At 39.9% G+C, this 10,909-nt stretch overlaps 1 long non-coding RNA gene across 3 annotated transcripts in view; it reads right to left on the bottom strand.

Moving 5' to 3' along the window:
- The window catches only part of LOC137465455 (uncharacterized), a 33,437-nt gene extending 22,763 nt beyond the window's left edge, over positions 1 to 10,674 (bottom strand). For 2 of the 3 annotated variants that reach the window (XR_010994657.1, XR_010994656.1), the window contains exons 1-2: positions 10,586 to 10,674; positions 8,792 to 9,007 (exon numbers count right to left, since the gene is read on the bottom strand). This is a non-coding gene — a long non-coding RNA (uncharacterized lncRNA). Of the gene's footprint in view, positions 1 to 3,061; positions 3,276 to 8,791; positions 9,008 to 10,585 lie in introns of those variants that run through there. The other variant, XR_010994658.1, reaches the window with a different exon arrangement.
- Positions 10,675 to 10,909: the final 235 nt, after the last annotated feature.

The raw sequence follows: 10,909 nt of genomic DNA, 5'->3' as shown, positions 1-10,909 counted from the left end.
AGGTGGGTTGAGACACCAGGAGGGGACAAGGGTGTATCCTGCCACACTGAATAAACACTGTGAGAACAGACAGGATGCCTGTGTGGGAAGCCTGTGACTCAGCACAGCTGCGTGGATCTCCTCCTCACATGCTTCTTAGTACTGGGAATTTCCAAATAATTTTCAGGCATCCTGGTCAACTGACATGCTTTTTCCATTAAACTGATTTCTTTGTGGACATTGGGCTCTGCTTCTAGATAGACCACAATCCCACTGATAAAATAATTAGAAATAGTTCAAATCTCTGCATTTAATTAGAAATAGTTCAAATCTCTGCATTTTTTATTAAACGATCCCTAAGTAGGACAAAAGCAGCCCCCTTTCACCTTAATGACTATGATAGCAAGAATTCCCAAAAAAGTTATCTTCAAATCACTTGAATTATGGTGAAACAGCATTAACTGGAGTTAGAGAGGGATGACATCAAAACTATGAAAAGACCATATATGCTCAAACCAAACAGACACATCTCTTCCATGTTAGAGAACTGGGAGATACATGGGTCCAAACAGAGATTTTTCCTTCAGCCTTTCTAATTTGCCCATCCCGAAGCCACAACTGACAATATCTGTTCATAAGGAAGGTGTATCACAAGGCAGCATGTACAGAGACCTGCCCTATCCTTCCAGAGATAACCTTTGATGCAGGGAATTCTGCAAAGTTATGAAGTGCCAGCATTTCTCTCAAATGGTGATCTTTACTGCAGTCCACTGTGGTGGGCGCTTGCCCAGCCAAACCTGCAGATCCTGCCAATGCATGCCACAGTCGGTCTCCCTGGAGAGCACAGAATGGCTCCAGGAGACCTCTCCATCAGCAAATTGTGGTTTTGCTGGCACACAGAAGGAAACACAGAGAAGTGATGGAGGACATCCAAGTGTAATCTAAATGACATCCATAATGACACATGGCCATATTACAGTTCAACCTACATCTCAGAAGAGCCTGAGAACTATGGCAAATGACCACACAATTCCAAGGAAGACCCACTGTTCTGGATACCAGCCACAACAGTCACCATAAGCAGATGCACAGAAAACAAAAAGAGGACAAATACTAATGGTATTTCCCCAATTACTCTCTCATTCAAATACTACATTCTGCTCAGGGAAATTCACCGGTTAGTTATGGTTTGTCTCTTTAGTAATCCACAAGAGTTGCATCATCTTCAGAGAATTTATGGAAACCTCTTGCATGCCCAACATCATTTGCCAAGAAACTTCACAAATCTCTTACCAGCTAGATGTCCTTTGTGCCATGATTTTTATATCTGAACCTGGTTCAGAGTGTTTGAGTGGTTGACCCCAGTCCCTGGTTGTGTAGAACAGGTTGTGAATAGACTGAAGTGTTGCCAGGTGCCTAGTCAGGTAAGATACAAATGTGATTCAGTACTTTCTATCATGTGCCATAAATACTGTTGGACTCTTGTCAATGCCTAAATTGTTAATGTGACCATTTTGTATGTTATGCTGAGCTGTAGAAGTTAACTTTAATCCTGTTCAATGTAGTTTGCAAGAGTCATTGGTATGTCTATTGCTTAACTTCCTTGATATGAATTTATTGGCACAAAACTACAATAGTCAAGATATTAGTCCCTGCTAAAACACACAAAGCCAAAACAATAATTTCTTCTACTTGCCTTTTTTGAACTCTAACATCACGCATTCTTTAAATATCATAAACTGGGACTGCTGCCATGTGAACTGCCTGACTCACTCTTTGCCCTTGGACTTTTAAAGCACATATCTGAAACACTCTCTTTTACATCAATACAGGCATCAACTAGACTGGAGAATGGATGCTGTTAAAATTCTGCTTCTCTTTGGATAAGTGTGCCATAATTCTTATGTAGTTACTCTGGCCTATGGGCCAACCCACAGGGATTGTATGGGGTAGTACAAGTCAATGTACATTGTGAAAGAAAAAAATCTATGGCCTTCCAAGTATTTCTGTTTTCCTCCATCCTTCTGCCAGATGCCAGTTGCAATATTTCACTATCATAATGACTAAAAATATTAAAATTGTTCATATCTTTTTTAGATCACTGATAAATTAGGAGTGTATGTACATAACATGGATATGCTGACATACCAAGTAAATAAGCAGGTCATCTTCATGGTCAGTAGTTAATATATGCATGATTCTGTTAAATTTTCACAATTGGTTAGGAGATGTGGCCAAAATGTTGTATTTCATACATGCAACTGAAAGGGCAATTCAAAGTAGCAGCTATTCTAAACTTCTAAAGGCTGCAGAATAAAAATGGGGAAATAATCAGATACACTACAAACCTTAGAATCATTCAATTTTACAACATGATATTGTAATTCAATAAATCATATTTTCCTAAAAGTTATGACTTTTAATTTATTACAAGTGTCAATTTTCAAGGATGAATAAGAGATGGGTCCTAAAAATAGAAAGTTAACCTAGCAACTACATAGAGAAAAAACTGTTAAGAGTAGGAGAGTTTTCAGATTTAGGAATTTTGTCCTTTAGCCCTCCTTTATTTTACAATGTTCATATTGTTCATATAATTTTTACATTAGTCAGCCCTCTCATAAATGAATGTCACATGTTTATCTGTCCAACTGAACTAGAATCTTGGCACAGATATCTTCCATAAAGCTCTGAGAATTAATTTCTATTTTATTCTTTGAAAGTATAATTTGGAATCTAAAAAGACTAGACAGATCCCAGCATTAGCAAGTGCTTAATCGGTATGCACAGGATTTCATTGTTGCCATTAAATGGGTGCTGACCCTTGGCATTCATTCACAACTGAGAATGGCATTACCTCTTGGGCAAACTCTAAGTTGAAGGAATCATCAATAATTCTCAGAGTTTATCAATCCCTACAGCTGTCTCAGGACTTATCTACACTGTGATAATTACATATTGTCAACAAAACTGAGGTAATTGAAACCAACATCATCTGAAACTGCCACGTGCAGAATGCACTGACTAAATCACAACTCGTGTTGTATCGGCTGCTCACTTCAGCAGTAAAGCACCACTTTGCCTTTTATTGGCTATGGCTTAGGTTAAAGCAAGTTTACAATTTTAACTTGGTGTAGGTTTCATGAGACTCTTCTGAGGAAGACTGTTCTTCCTTTCACACAACTTCTCCTTAGCCCATCCCTGCTTCTCCACATACATTTTTCTCCTCTGTGGATTTGCTGGAGATTTACTTAAATGCTGCACAGTATGATGTAGTTCTGGCAAGCAGATAAAGGGGTCTTGAGAGGGAAAGAAAAAAGCATCACCAAGTCATTACTCATAAATCACCGCTTTTTCCCTTGATTTGTGAGTTTCTTTTCCACAGGCATCCCCTACAGATGAGTTAGAAGGAGTCAAAAATACTGAGAACTGTGATGTGAGGAGTAGTAACAGTGGGGTAGCAGAACAACACTCAAAAATATACTTCTGGTAAACTGAGAAACATGAAATGGCTGGTGGAAGTAGATGCATGAAGTACTGCTCCTTGAAGGTGACCAGGTGTGTGGTTGAATGTCACTCTCTCCATGCTCTTCATCTCAAACTCAAAAGGCAGTTATTCCCAGCATTCACCAAATGTTGTGGTTTGCGATTGGCATTTTTCCACACCTGTGGTCTAGCTCTTCAAAATAGGTACAAATCCCCTGAGCTCCTCAGAGGTCTACTGCTACTCTGAAACCTAGTTGGTGGTGGTTTTCCTCTGTGCTCCACCTGATCCTTCTCCCTCTGGGCTCCTAGTCTTTAATTTGACTGGGAAAAATGATGCCATCTGTGTGGTGGGGAAGCAAGAATGCAGGGGGGCTGAACAAGTTTCTCTCCCAAAAGGTAAAGATTCCTCCTTGCTGCCTGACTCACAATTGCTCAGTAATGTTGAGCATGACCTAAAGATCTGAAATGTTCCTAGCCAGAATCAGATTAGACAGGGTCTCAAAAGCATTTCAATAGCTTTTTTTTTTTTTTTGAACAGAAGTGCATCTCTGTGAAACCACTGAGGGTGAATCACAAGGTAGAACACTGTTGTAGATGCTGGCGAACCCAATGGGAAGAATGATGATGTCTGAGTTATTTCAGAAGGCTGAATGATTTCTTTATTATAATTATGCTATAATACATTAATATACTATATAAAAGAGGATACTAAAAACTACATGCTACTTTCTCTAACTATCATATCTAACTACTAACAACTTGTGACCCTCTTTGCCAGAGTCCAGACACAGGTGGATCCGATTGGCCATCAGGCCCAAACAATCCACCGTGATCCAACCAAGCGATCACTCTAGGTAAACAATTCTCCAAACACATTCCACAAGAGAAAAACAAGGAGCAGAAATAAGAGATTGTTTTCGCTTTAATTTCTCTCTGTGTACCTTTATGAACAATCCTGAGAGAGAGAGAAATGTGCTTGCCACAGAAAATGACACGAAATCTTATTGTATTCAGATTCTAAACAAAAAGTAAGACCACTGAGGTCAGTGCAATAAAGGACTGGGATTTGATTCAGCTAGAAACATTGCTGTAGAGTCACTAATGGCTGTGCTGGAGGCATTCCTTTTGTGCTCAAGGCATCACCTAATTCTCCTGCCAAGATGAACTAGACATACCTACATCATTCTTGTTTGTCTAAACTTTAAAAGTGCCAGTGATGGATGTCCTACAGATTCTCTAGAAAATGAGCGCTAAGTAAAACTGGTCCCGATTGTTAAAACATTTTTCCTAATATCTAGCTTTGCCAACACTTCAGTCAACTCAGTGAACATTGAAAATATGCTGCAGCCCTGGACATATTTTAGGTATGTCATCAAGTCTCTCCAAATCTTCTTTAGACTAAACAAAGTGTTTAGAATACAAACGTTCTTTGGGTTTTCCAGTTGTTTACATCATCTCTGGACTTTGTCTAGTTTTCTTTAGGGGAGATTTAGATGGAGTAAAGAATATCCAACAAATAATACATTGATGCTCAATGGAACAGCAAACAAACTACATAGAAATATGTTACAGACAACTTCTTTGATAAACAGCAACATTGTCAGAACACAGTATGTTTGTGATTCACTGTGTAATGATTCAGATTACCTGAAGAGGAATTGTTATTTTATACACTCCACCCTATATTCCTTCCAGCACAGAGGTATAAACAAGACAAGAATTGTAATAAACCCATACTGAAAATAAATTTCAATTTCCTTCAAGACAATTTTACAAACTCAGCCTAAACTAGTGGCTGTGCTGATGAGTTGTGAGCAATCTGCACATCCCTTTCTCTGTATTCTATCCATACAGAGAGAGTTCTTACCCAGTTTTCAATAGCAGCAGGATCATAACTAGATAAATAGTGGTATTTCAAGTGTATATATACATATAAGTAGAGGTGCAAGTACAAGATTATCTGTGTTTTCATAAGCACATTCCATGAAGTGCACAACACAAAGACTGAGTATGATGTCATAACTAAATCCCTTTCAAAATGCATATGCAAAGAATGCCAAATTATACGATTGAACGGAAGCCCAAATGAGAGCATCTCCTAACTTTCAATTGCTTGATTTTAATACCTTAACATGCTTTTTTCATGTAGCTGCAAGGACACTTGAAGACAGATGTACCTCATGCTAAACAACTGTCAACACGAGTAGAGAAGCCCTGCTTTACATTCTGCTGAGACCAAACTGTTTTGTTAAATTCGCAAGTCCTCGCCATGGTGAACTGGAGTCACCTCTGTACTTCTATGTCAGCATGAAGCCTGGTTTGGGCCATCTATGTTTCTACCCCTCAAACACTGAGCATACCTAACATTTTAATCTAGATCTTTAACCACATTTCTTTGTTATGCCTCCAGCCCCATCCTTGGATCTTGCTTTTGAGAAAAGTGAAAATACACACAGAGTTAAAAGCCAAAGACATAAACAAACACAGGATGCTGCTGGCAGAAGGTCAGGAAAGGAAAATCAGGATGGTACCCAGTAACCATTAAGAGATCACCTAAAACAACCAATACTACCTAGATGTTCTGCCAACACAGTGACCCCAAAATGCCATAAATTACTAAGCCAACCACACTGGCACCTCACATAGAAACAACATAATAACACATCAGCACAACAGGCTTATAAAGAACATATTTTTCCATGGCCAGAATTTTAAAAAGTCTGCAAGAATCTTGGGGTAGATGGGGCAAGTGAGGGAATGGAACAGACTTCCTAAATTGAGAATGAAATAAAATGGACTCTTGCTCACAGAGAAATTGAAAATATACAGCTGCTGCCCATAATTTCTCATTCCCTGGGCTCCTTGCTGGACACACATAGAGCAAGGGCAATAGTGACAACCCTTATGTAGTACCTAACAAGTCTACCAGCAAGGCCAACCAACTGAGCAGGAAATAGAGATCTCAAAGGCTCAGGAAAATAAGCAGGAGGGACCACTCAAGATGGCACTGAGGATTGTAAGAATGAGATACAGAAGGAGGAACTATAAAGAACTTCTTCATGTTGAAATTAGTCATCAAAAATGCTTATTATATCCACAGTCTTCGTCTTGCACTACTAAAGCAAAGCCTTGCTGTAACTTAGTACCCAGGTACTCCCCTAAGTTTCCAAGAAGACAGGTGGCTAGCCTGAGGGCAGGCTAAAGCACTGAGAGATAACACATCAGCTCTTCTGAATCAAAAATTACATTCGTTTTTAAAATTAAATTCTTCACATTGTTTCATTTGACCCAAAATTTACCCTCCCTCTGAGAATACTTGCACTGGCCACATTCTTTGAAGGATATTTTAAGTGTTGTGCCAGCCCTACAAGATGTATTGATTTTTAAAGATAGGGTATTTTTATTTCTTTTCCCTTCCAAAACCAAGTTCTTCTTCTTAAAAAAAAAAAAAAAAAAAAAACAAAAACATATATTTGTGTTAGATACATGGCACAAACAACTATCCCTTACCTTCTGCCACAACACACATGCCATATAATTAAAATAAGCCACACACTAAAAACATATTTGCCATCTGAATTCAGAAACTCCCATGAAGCAAAAAAGTATGCACAACCAACTCTACATAATAAAAATGCTCCCGCACATTTATTCTAGCACACACTTCACGAGTACTGAAAAGCGCCTTGCAATGAAACCAAGTTCATTTCTCAGTTACTAAAGGGGCAATAATTATCTTTGACAGTAGCATATCTTCATGATTACATGACATTACCATGCTGTTAAAAGACTCAAGGCCCAAGGAGTATATCACAGAAGGACCTCTTTGGAGCCCCTGTGCTAGACTGTGTGAAAACCACACTCACCAGCTACTCAAAGTGCAAGGGAGGGTACATTTCCAGTAATGGCCCTTGTCCCAGGGTGCACAAGACTCTCATGACAACATGCTCCAAACAAACATTGACAGAGCAGGGAATTATGAGCTGCTGTTCACTTATCTTATGTCAGCTTTGGGTATGCTTTGATAAGCAATGATGTGCAAGGTCAAAGCTCCCTTCAAGCCACTGTATTAAAGATGTTTTCCCCAACTCATTATAATATAACATAGGAGTATATGTATTTTTTATATTTATATATACATATATATGTATTTTTTATATATATATATATATGTACACAGACACACACAGATATATATGGATATGTAACAGAAAAAGAAAAATACACAGAAAACCCAAGAAAATTGAGAAACCAATTTGTAACAGAGAATGAAGGTTTCATAAGCCTCTACAATCACATAGTTACTTTTCCTGTGGCAGTTGTATTTATCTCAATTATTATCCAATGATAAACAAGTGCGAACAAGAAGATAGTTGCTTTGTGTTTATTACAAATTGTTAATTTTCTTTCCAAACTATTTGATAGTTTGGAAAGAAAACTAGACATGCTAGGACTGCAAATAGGTTTGACAAATCAGCTTGATGTCTTCAATAAAGACATCTAAAATAAATAAGTTTTGACATTGTTCTGTTGAGAAGTCTGAGTGATTTGAGCAGGGGTAAGACAATTTCTAGTTTCTATTAAATATTTTTTAAGTCATGAGGAAAAACTAATTTATAGAGTATATGTAGAGATTTTTTGTAACAAATATTATACCTTCTGAAAGTGAAAACTAGGAATTCTAATTTCTCAATAAATTGAGTAGAACAAAGTCAGAACAAAAGCCTGGCTGGCTCTGCACAGACAAAGCACCAGGAACTGCTTACAAGTGCCAAAGACCATTAGTTTGCTACAGACTCATAGAGTAATTGGTGTTGGAAGAAATCTTTAATGATCATCTAGTACAATGCCATTTCATGGGCAGGGATACCTTTTATCAAAGCCCCATTCAACCTGGCCTTGAACTCTTCCAGAAATGCCCTGTCCAAGATGCCTCTTGGCAGCCTATTCTGCTGTCCCACCATTCTTGCAGTAAGGAAACTCTCTCCTTATCTCTTATCTAAATCTACCTTATTTTTAGCTAAGTATGTTAGCCCTTGTCCTGTCACTACAGGTAAAATGTTTCTCCCCACCTTTCCCAAAAGCCCCCTCTACATAAGGCAGCAATAAGGTCTCTCTTATAAGACAGGCTGATAGAGTTCTCTAATATTAAAGTCACCTGACATTCCCTCTTATAAGCTCCATTTTAAATTGTTTGAGAATCTAATTATTTTATATTAATATAAAATTTTGAAGGAAATTATCTTCACATCAATTACATGTTTCTGACACCTCTACAAGAAACTAGACAAATTACAAACCTATGCTGGTATAGTTTCCTTACACTCACCTGGAGCAAAGTCCAGAGCTGCATTTCCAGCAGATGAACTTGCAGTGACACGTGCTTCTACACACAGCCACAGAGCTTCTCCAATAGTAGCTCTGGTCTGTCATGGGACAGCCAGGACCAGATTTTACTTAGCAACAGCAATAAATACTTTTCCCATGTGTGCTTAGTCCCTTCCACTATTGCTGGATCCAAGCAAAAGTGAGAGGGAGCTGCCTGCTTTGAATGTAAAGGGGACAAAAAGATGGACTGGATGGAATAAATCAAGACAGAACTAAGAATGAAAACTAACAGGGGGCTGGCAGGAGACCACTGGCTAAACTGGATGAAAGACTGACCACTCCTTAGTAATAGAGGCCTGAGAGAAAAAACTCTGGAGACCAGTAAAGGGAGGCTAAATAAAAAGCCAAATGAGAAGACTACAGCTTGCTGTACAAGGTGATTAAAAGCAGGATTAAATGCCTATGAAGTGGTTTATAATGGTAAAGTAAACAAATGTCTCACTGAAAGTGAGACAGGGAGGGAGGCTGGAGGGATGGGCTATGACTTTCACAGTGTTTAGCTAGAAGGCTGGGACTCAGGTGAGAAATCTATAAACTGTGTGGATGACAAACAGGATCTGTGCTTTAAGCATGCAGTAACTTATAATAAAGACTAAAAAATAAGAGGCCCTTAATGTCGATTCTGACACCCAAAACTTCCCAGTGCCATTTACCTTCATCTCTCCGTACTCCTAGACATCTATTCCCAACTGTATCTCACGAGCATCACAGAAAGAGAAAACCAAAAAATTTATTCTCTTTCAGAACCATGTAAAACAGAGTATAAATATAATGCTCATTCAAAAAAGAGGAAAAGAAGGCAATTTTATCACTGCTTGAACACAGAGCATTTTGCAGAAAAAAGCAGAGAGCATTCCTGTCTGCAGGTGTGAACCAGGGTTGAACACATACTGGAATTAATTGAACACATTCTGGTTTTAATTCTGGAATTTGGTAAGCACTGTGCTTGAGCTGATGACCATGAAAATGTTCAAAATTCTTATCTGTGCAGATAAACAGAAAATACTGATGACATTACTTTGTGCTTAATTTTGTTCCTGAAATTCCTATTCGCAAAACCAAAGGGAAGTTGGGCTGCCAAGTGAAAACATCTTACTTAACCTTTCTTAGTGGATAATGCCAGCACAGTACCACAAATGCATGTGGGTTAAGCAGCAATTACAGTTTTCTGCCCATCTGTCATATGACACATGTAACCCATATATGACATATCTGGGCCCAGTGCTGTTTAACGTGCTCATCCATGACTTCGATGAAGGGCCAGATGCCTCCTCAGAGAGTGTGCTGACAACACAAAGCTGGGAGGAGTGTCTGATATCCAGAGTGCCCATGACAGACTGGACTTCATCAATGTCTTTAATGATCTGAGGGGAGGCCGCCAAGAAGATGGACCAGGCTTTTCACAGTTGTGCCGAGCAATAGGATAACAGGGAGAAACTGATGCACAGGACGTTCCACCTGAACATGAGCAAGAACTTCTCCACTGTGAGGATGACAGAGCACTGAACAGATTGACCAGAGAAGGTGTGGAGTCTTCTTCTCCAGAAGTATTCAAAAGCTGACTGGACAGCACAAAAGCCCGAGTAATGCACTCCAGGAGACCTTGCTTGGGCAGGTAGACTGGATCAGATGACTTTCTCTGGCCTCTTCCAACCTGACCTGTTCTAAGATTCCACGATTCTGTGATTCTGTAAAGCTATATATAACACGGAAGGGTAAGAAACCTGGAACGCACAACACAGTGTGTTAGGAGGCAGCTGAAGTAACATGCTCCCACTAAACGCTCCTGAGTCCTGCCGGTGTGACCCAGAACACTCCTACTCCTGCTCCGCTCCAGCAGCAGCCTGGCACGGACTGCAGCCGCGCTGCTCAGCTGTACTGGGCAGCCAGAGGCCGTTAACACCGCAGGCCCACCGGCTGCCTCGGGGACGGCCGCCCGCGGGTGCAGCGCGGCCAGGCTAAGAGCCGGGCCCGCCGGGAGCCGCTCCGCCCCTCAGCGCCCGAGCGGCAGCCGGGCGCGGCCGGACGGCGACCATCGGACGGCGACCATCGGCCGGCG

Source organism: Anomalospiza imberbis, chromosome Z (genome assembly GCF_031753505.1).
Source record: "Anomalospiza imberbis isolate Cuckoo-Finch-1a 21T00152 chromosome Z, ASM3175350v1, whole genome shotgun sequence".
NCBI classification, from domain to species: domain Eukaryota; kingdom Metazoa; phylum Chordata; class Aves; order Passeriformes; family Viduidae; genus Anomalospiza; species Anomalospiza imberbis.
This window is presented reverse-complemented; position numbering and strand designations above follow the sequence as displayed.